Here is an 8,952-nt window from a genome sequence, read left to right as displayed (position 1 = left end):
TCATTTGCCATAATTATATTATTTTAATGATAAATATATTATAACTATTTAATACATTTTCATTCTATTAACAAAACATAAAAAGTCAACATTATTTTTATTTGTCACAAACCGAGATTTTATTGGATAACTATTTGATTACAAATATATGTATATTGGACTCTATATTCATCATATACAAAATGGGCCATAAATAGAAGCCTAAATCCGTACAGAAAAATACTGGGTATTACAATATCCATAGAAGTGGACACACAAACCCTGTCCTTAACAACCCCTGAAATCACCTCAAACCAATCAACAAAGTCCATGATTCAGTCACGGCAAACCAGCTCCATAGTAACCTTCTTCTTCTGACCTTCGCGCTAAATCCAACAACCAAACTCAATCAAAACTCCACATTTCCTAAATATCCCCGTATCCATATCTTCCTTTATTACCGACTGCTAAAACTCATTTCAATCTACCCCAGACATCAGAACACGACAAATAGCCACACAAACCATTGCAGCAGCAACCCTTGCAGACAGACTCAGCTAAAGCTTGGAAAAGAATGTTGAAATTTTAAGTTTAAATTATTATGTGAGTGAAAATTAGTTTTCAAGTTTTAAACTCCAAAAGATGTGTTTGGGTTATGCCTTTTCACTATAAGACACCTAGTCATGAATAGGTGTCATGGAGAGTCACCATTGGCCATGGTGAGTCACCTATGGGTGAAAAGACACCTTGTGGAGTCACCATTGACTCAATATAAACCCATCTCTTAGTATTGTTTTGAATGGTTTTAACAGAAGTTGGAAGAGAACAAAAACAAGTTTTGAAGTCAAAAGTCAGAGTCATTTAAGAGCATGGTAATTGTCAACATTCGCCGGCCTAATAGTATTATGGTGCTACTTACTATAAGGCGTGATCGTTGTATCTTGGAAGGCGACATCCGTAGAACCGTGAGCACCGTATGCGGGGATGAATTGTCTTTAAGGAAAGAGGATTACCTTGGCTCGATCAACCAATCCGGTAAGTCTTTCTAACTCTCTTCTTGTTAGTATTTTGTTTGTTGCATGATTATGATTTCTGAGAGACCGAAATCACACAATATTTTCAAACAATCTTAAAGACAACTCGGATTCCTCTTTTGGTTTCTTGCGAAATTGATGTTGAAAGTTTTCCCCGTTAACTGGTTTACAACATCACATGGACTTCATGGATAGTTCTGATTTCATGATAATTTTGTGTTAACCCGTTTCAGTATCTTGCATGTATACTTTGCTTGTCGTGTTACCATTTGGAAGGCATGATTGGTTAGAATTTTTGGTGAAAAGTGCATGATCAAATCACTGTACATATTGTTATTTCTACTTGCTTTCTGAAAAACATTGAATCCAAGCATATATATTTTATAAGGATGATTATATCATACATGGAAACAGTTGTATCCTTTCACAGTGTTAGACGTTTTGCATGGCTGATCACGATAACTGCCATGTGAAGACTTTTTTCTTTTCTCTGTTTAAGTTTGTAATTGCTTATAAGATGGGTACATAATGGTGGGAAGAAGAGTTTTTTTTTTTTTTTTTTTTTGAAGGAAAGATGGGTTTTAACAATTCGAAATTTATTAAATTACCTCATTAAAATTGAGGTTTGAAGGATACATAATGGTGGAGAATAACCATTCCACCAATCGGAATCAGTAACATCAATATCAATTACATCATTGGAAAACAAAAAGAATAACCTAGTACTAAATTTACAGATTTCGAAACTTAAAGAAACGAAAAACCGAAATTGTACTGATTTACATTCCGTTGACGAAATTTACATCCTTCTAATGGTCATTAATTCAAACCATTCTGATTCCTGATCTTTTGATTCTTGATCATTAACATCGTATATGTTAAATGCTTCCATGGAAAGGAAGTAATATGCCCAAAATAATATCATCATTGCCAATCTTGGCCTTGTTTGCTGAAGAAGATCATCGTCCATGATGTAATTGATAACAATGCAGCAACATCACCACAACAAAACAACAACTTGGCTAATAGATAACAAATCTAGATGACATGGAGAGGTCACTAGATCTACCAAAGTAAAATATTAAAAGAAAAACCTAAATAGAAAAATTGTTGGATCAATAATTTGTTTTATTGAATAATATTATAAAAACTAACAATACTAACCTTGATTTGCCAGGCAGATTTGAAAATCAAATCTAAACCGGACAGATCAAGGATTTTAAACGAAGAACTAAGTAGTTTTACTGTTTTTCTGTGTGTTTCGGAGAGAAAAAAAGGAGAAGAGAGGAAAGAGAAGAGTTGTATTGTTTCAAAGGTACAGAGAAACTTTTTGGGTACTTGACGGTTAGAAGACAAACCGTTACCCTCCTCTTTGATCGTTGATATTGTCTATCCCTCTAAGGGACATAACTGTTGCAAAAAGATGTCATCTTAATTACAGTATATATTTCTCTTCCTGATTGCAGTAACATAAAACTACTTAGAGGATTTGAATTAAAAATGACTGTCAGAGTTATAGAAGACAGATTCAGCAAATGTAGTGCTTCTCTGAAAATCTCGATTTGGGATTTCCAGAGAAGTGAGACACCAATTTTTTAAAGTAACAGGGGGTTTTCATCACGTCTTATGATGATCTTAAATGTGTAAAATCTGGTGTCAAGTACTCGTACAAGTTTGTGTTGCTTCAAACATGAAAGTTTCTTGTAATCATATGGGTTTACAAAACCAGCAATTGGGTGCGTCCTCATCCATGAAGTAATCTTAATCACTCCCATTGGGGTTTGTGAGTTTGATTACGAAATCGTGGTCTTATTTGGTTGATCCTTACCAGAAGACCAATGTGGATTGATGTTCGTTGGAATCAATTGACGATCCAAGAGGTTGAATGACGAAATGTCATTTATGTGCAAGTAATCCTCATAGTATGGGAGATATCCAGCGTGGTTTTCAATTTTGTCGTTTCATGACTTTGAAAATGTCATGAAATATGGGGGAAAGGAATGAGACTTATCCACTGCAATATCTAGTTTGGTGTGTGGATATCCAAACAGGTTGGACTGATCTTTCCCTTCGATTGTCAAGGAAAACTTACTGACATGAAATGCTTTTTCCACCTTGTTCTTCCCCCAACCGGCACCTGAGTGGAAAAAGGGTTTGCAGAGAAACTATGTTGGCACCGGTTCCGTTCATGGGCCGTTGTGATGATTAGTGAACTGATAAATGGATGAGATTCAAGGTTCACAGTGGACTTAGGCTAAGTCCTATGGTCTAGATATCTGGCTGTTAGATTGGACATCCGCGTTAGCTAGGGTAACCTCGTAAGTCATATGGGATGGCTAATCTAGAAGTTAGATTAGAAGACCACGTCAACGAGACCACCATCTAGTGCTGAACCAATCTCAGCCGTTAGATCATAAAATTTTCTCTCAGCGTTGAATGGTTCAGCGTTTTGGTTACTTTTTGATCGCTGAACGGTTCAGCCTTTGAAACTAGCTGCTAATTAAACTGCGAGCAAATGCTAGGAGAGAGAAGTAGCAGGTACATGTGTTAACTTTTTTCCCTCACTTATTTTTTGGTTTGCAACACTTTTTGGCCAATCTAGCAGCTCAATCTAGCCCATAGGACTTAACCTTATCAATGAATCTCTCACAGTGATATGTTTGTCTATCACAAGAGTTAATAAATGTTGTACAGTACTTAGATGATTCACAAATGTTATACTATACTGTATAATTGTGAATTTGATAGAGTATTGTGAGCTTGGTTCAAAGGGATTAAACTTGGAACCCGCTGATAAGATTCTGACTCCGATCAGCACTCATATGTCATGACGTGAGGTCATGATATCTATGTCCATGAAATGTGGGGGTCAGGGATCCCTTACTCACTGCTCAATAGAATTTCTTTAAAAGCAAAATGTAGTCTTTCATTAATTGGTCGGTGTATAGTGAGATTTGGAATTTTGCTTTGGCACCTCGTTTGGTTGACGAATGGCAAAGTAGTATGATATGTCTATATCATTGGTGGATTTCTAAAAACAGGGCACCCCAGAATACGGGGTGTAATAAATAACAGCAAGGTGTTATATTGATAAATTCATCGAAAATGTGGGGTGCCTGAAATGGTTATGGTACGTTCCTTCAAATACAAAGTCAACGTAATACCGCAAAGCAATTGCTCTTAAATGTGTGTATCTAAAAGAAATAGTGTTTGAGAATTTTATCATGTCGCGACAATGGATACGAATTCTAGAGAGAACTTATAATTGCATTATCGAGGGGAATGAGTTTATAACCTTACTGAAGAGTAGGTTGCAGCGGTAACCCAACCTAAGCGATTGGAGATTCCATGGTCTAGGTTCAAAAGGGGAAACTAAGTTGTGACGTACTCGCCAGATAACACTGAAAGAGATTTTCTATTTCCCATTCCTATGATAAGAGTCGGTATTGCATGTCACGTAAGAGGTTGAGATTTTCTCTTAATGATTCTTATAGCTTAGTATAACTAAGAAATGTATGTAGGATACTTTCAAATAGGAGAACACCTATATGACTGAGAAGTGGGCCGCTTCTATGATAACTATAAGTCTAGGTTAGTCTAGAGCACTCATAGAATTCCAAGAACGTTCAGGGCCGAAATGAACACAACCGAGAATTTGACGATTATAAGGAGATATAACGTGTGAGATTTATTGTATCGATTTACATCAACGGTTGACAGTTCAACGACATCGCGCACCGATTGGCTAGTAAATCCGGTAGATTTTCACTAGGTTTGGTTCAAAGCCACATGCTACCATTTACCGATGCATTATATTTTCTGCTTGTGCTCTTAAAAGTTGTAAGTTTTATTGAGTCAGTATTTTCACTTATGTGGGGGATTGTTTGAATTTGAAGTTTAAATTATTATGTGAGTGAAAATTAGTTTTCAAGTTTTAAACTCCAACAGATGTGTTTGGGTTATGCTTTTTCACCATAAGACACCTAGTCATGAATAGGTGTCATGGAGAGTCACCATTGGCCATGAGGAGTCACCTATGGGTGAAAAGACACCTTGTAGAGTCACCATTGACTCTATATAAACCCATCTCTTAGTTTTGTTTTGAATGGTTTTGACAGAAGTTAGAGGAAAACAAAAACAAGTTTTGAAGTCAAAAGTCAGAGTCATTTAAGAGCACAGTAATTGTCAACATTCGCCGGCCTAATAGTATTATAGTGCTACTTACTATAAGGCGTGATTGTTGTATCTTGGAAGGCGACATCCGTAGAACCGTATGCGGGCTCGATCTACCAATCTGATAAGTCTTTCTAACTCTCTTCTTGTTAGTATTTTGTTTGTTGCATGATTATGATTTCCGAGAAACCGAAATCGCACAATATTTTCCAACAAAGAAAAGCTCATTCAGGCCTTTATTCGAACAACTGTTGTGCCATTCTCATGTTGTTGTAGCTTTAAAATTTCTGCAGCTTCTAAAATCACCCAAATACCTGCAAATTCAATTCATAGTAAGCCCATTGCAGAAACCATTTAACATTCACATTTAGTTCTCATTATGAACCAACAACATCACCATTACATTATCTTGTTCAATTAGTCTTGAAACTCCATCAACTACTCAGTATTTTCGAACCCATTTCTGCCAGCAACTTGACTTATAATCACCTCATAAAACTGAGCCACTGATTAATCAAGATACCCACAAATCCGTGACTTCATCAGCTCAATTCCTCCATGTTTCTGGTCTAAAACACCACCAAATTCACTCCATTCTTTCTTATTCTGAACTTCAAAACTTTCCCTAACTGCTAGTGGCACACTCCACCTTCTCCTTGCTAGTTGTAAGAAGACTCTTGATCCTTGGTAAATACCCATGGCTGGAAGCAACAAAATAATTCTCTATTCACAATTTGAAATGATGAAAATAATAGCATGTAAGTGTGTGATTGAGTGTTTGAGAGAGTAGTGCAGAATATCTTCACATAGATATGAATCTGTTGCCAGCCAGCTGTCTATAAGGTCTATGTGAGTGCCAGCCTGTAAGAGAGGTAGAAAGGAATGAGTGTGTATATAAACTCATCCTGTGTATGTGTCTGTAACTGAATTCAATCAATAACAAAACCATCTTTCAGAATGTAGATATTAGATTTCCACTATGGTATCAGACTGAGAGATGTCTGCATCTCTCTTGTAAGATTCTAGGCCTGGTTTTTCATCACAACCACCACCAATACCATCATCATCATCATCATCATCATCAATTTTATCTTCTTCTGCTGCTACGCATCTTCGTCTTCAGTTTCGTTTGGCATCTCAGCTCTGTTTTTCGATAATCTGGAATTGAGTGTTGGAGATTTTTCATTGAATATTCTTGTTGAAGTTTTATGGATTGTGATTTCTCTTTCTGCTGATCAAATTTCTGGTAACATTGATCGTTTCCTCTTTAGTTTTGTGATTTTCTCTCAAATCTACAATTTCTTTCATTCCGACCTCGTCTATAATGGCAACTGCAAGATGAAACTTAGCTTATATAAAGACGACTCTCTTTATTGATGTTTAGAAAATCTCTCAAAACTAAACACAAGCTCTAATCTTGCTCATATGATCAACCACAACTTTGGTGATCATATATATATAGAACTATGAATTCCTTTTCCTAGTCCTATTACCTTATTACATGTCTTTCCTTTTCTTAGAACTAGATGACTTCTAATTCCCTTAGGATTACATCAATTTTCTAATCTTGTCCTAACCAGCTTGTTAGTGATTTCTATGTTGAAGTTTAACCAACGGTCTATGATTCTTTCTTTCCATATTAGTTGTTGAAATCTCTAAACTCAATCTATTTTCTCTTCAATTTCCGCTCTCTTTTCTTCCCTGCTAAATCTACATGAACTTTTCTTTTCTTATCTTTTTCAGAAATCTTTTCTTCTCTACTAGATATATTGAACGACTGTTGGAAGATGCACAGCGTTGCTTCTTTCCTCTACTTCTACATGAACTTTTCTTATCTTCTCCAACTTCTCATAAAATGAATTCCTCTTCTCCTTTGTTTTATCTTCCATCAATCTTTCAGAATCTTGGTCTCTTCTATCTTCTAAATCTTGGTTGTTTCTTATTTCTTGTTTCTTGGATTGGTTTCTTGTTCTAAAGTCCTCTTTCTTTGTTAAGAATCTCATGAATTCTTGTGTTGTTGTTGTTGAATTTCTCTCCTGCTTATCAGTTTTGATTTCTGATCCTCTATTTTCAATCTCCTTCTTTCTTGAATTCCTAATGGAATCTTCCTCTCTTCATTGTTGAGAATGTAATTAATCCTCTTTCTTGATTTTCCTTAGAGGAATCCTAATAAATTCTATCGCTTTTGGTGTTGATGTCTTGTAAGAGGAAGAAAATCTAATATGTCTTGAGTATTTTTTGATGAAATTCTACTAAAACACTTAGTTGTTGCTGGTTACATACAAAACATGACCGGATTATGTTGATTGATGAAGTAAATACATGTTTTCATATGTGAAGTTGTACATATGTTTTCGATCTAAATTTGTTCACTACCAGCGAATGAACTGCAGTTGATTTTGTTCATCTAGTGTGAGTAGATTGAATAATTTCATTCAGATCTGGTTGGTGCTACTACAAGAAAGAAGTGTTATGGTGATAATTGTTCGAATTATGTGTTTGTCCTCATACGTATACAACTGTGTTTAAAGACCTGTTGCAGAGTTCTTATGGATGCAGTTAGTGAGTACTTGTCACTTCTCAAACTCTGTCTCCTAATTTTCTGTGGCATGGGAAGTTATTGCAGCTTGTTGCTGATTTTTTTTCTTTTCCTCAGTGGTGATTTACATAATTCTCTAATTTGATTCTTCTAGTAACAATAAAACCTGTGTGAAGAATTGCTACACACAATCTCATAGGTAATAACTGTTTCTATAACAATGTGTGCATTATTGCTGCACGCAGTCTTTGTCAGCCGTAAAAATGCAAGTGAATTGCAAGATTGTTGGAATTTGAAGATATGTTTTGGCAAGGTTGGAGGGTGAAGACTCAGTTTTTCCTATCTCTGCAAATTTGGTTCAACTATGAAGATTCCTTTTATCAACATCAAGACCTGCTATTGCCACAACTATTGGATTGTGTTTATTTTACTTCTACATCCATTGCCATTCAGATATGATAACTACAGCCTTCTATACACAGCATACTTCTCTACATAAGAACATAGATTTCAGAGGCTCCTTCACCTTCTTGTCATCTACACAACCTACAAAGTTCAAGCTTATGCAGTGGATCTTTAGCTTCATTGTCATCTACACAGCCTACTACTATTCGCTGCCTCTATTGCCAGTATCTCTGCACCAACTATTACTGCTACTGCCACATTTTGTAAGTGTGTGATTAAGTGTTTGTCCAATCTCAGGTGAGCTTTTCAAGCTCCCTTGAGCTTGAGGGGGGATAATAGCATGTAAGTGTGTGATTGAGTGTTTGAGAGAGTAGTGCAGAATATCTTCACACAGATATGAATATGTTGCCAGCCTGTAAGAGAGGTAGAAAAGAATGAGTGTGTATATAAACTCATCTTGTGTATGTGTCTGTAACTGAAGGAAATAATCTGAATTCAATCAATAACGAAACCATCTTTCAGAATGTAGATATTAGATTTCCACTAGAAAATACGAGCTCCTTCTCTGCTTCTGAATTTGGGTTTCTAAAGAAACCTAATTTTCTTTCCTTCTCAGATGCACATGCTAGCACTACTAGCTCACACGTCTGTCACCTTTTCTTCCACTGAGTGCACCAATTATCCGGGCTACTGTTGTGTTTTATGGCCAGCAGGCCCAGCACCCACTACTACCACACAAGCTCCATTTTGGTTACATTAGCACCGCCAATGTCTTGTGGTCTTCAAATCGGTCACATATGAGCTTTAAGCGTATATCGGATG

The 8,952-nt window shown here is 36.2% G+C and overlaps 1 long non-coding RNA gene across 1 annotated transcript; it reads left to right on the top strand.

Annotated features, from left to right (window-relative positions):
* Nucleotides 1-6,872: 6,872 nt before the first annotated feature.
* On the top strand, nucleotides 6,873-8,658 carry LOC113334417. Its single transcript, XR_003352774.1, has 2 exons — nucleotides 6,873-7,748; nucleotides 7,971-8,658. It is a non-coding gene; the product is annotated as an uncharacterized LOC113334417 (long non-coding RNA).
* Nucleotides 8,659-8,952: the final 294 nt, after the last annotated feature.

The sequence above is a fragment of the Papaver somniferum genome, unplaced genomic scaffold (genome assembly GCF_003573695.1).
Source record: "Papaver somniferum cultivar HN1 unplaced genomic scaffold, ASM357369v1 unplaced-scaffold_137, whole genome shotgun sequence".
Taxonomy (NCBI): Eukaryota; Viridiplantae; Streptophyta; class Magnoliopsida; order Ranunculales; family Papaveraceae; genus Papaver; species Papaver somniferum.
The sequence above is the reverse complement of the archived record's forward strand: the minus strand, read 5'-3'. Positions and strand labels throughout refer to the sequence as shown.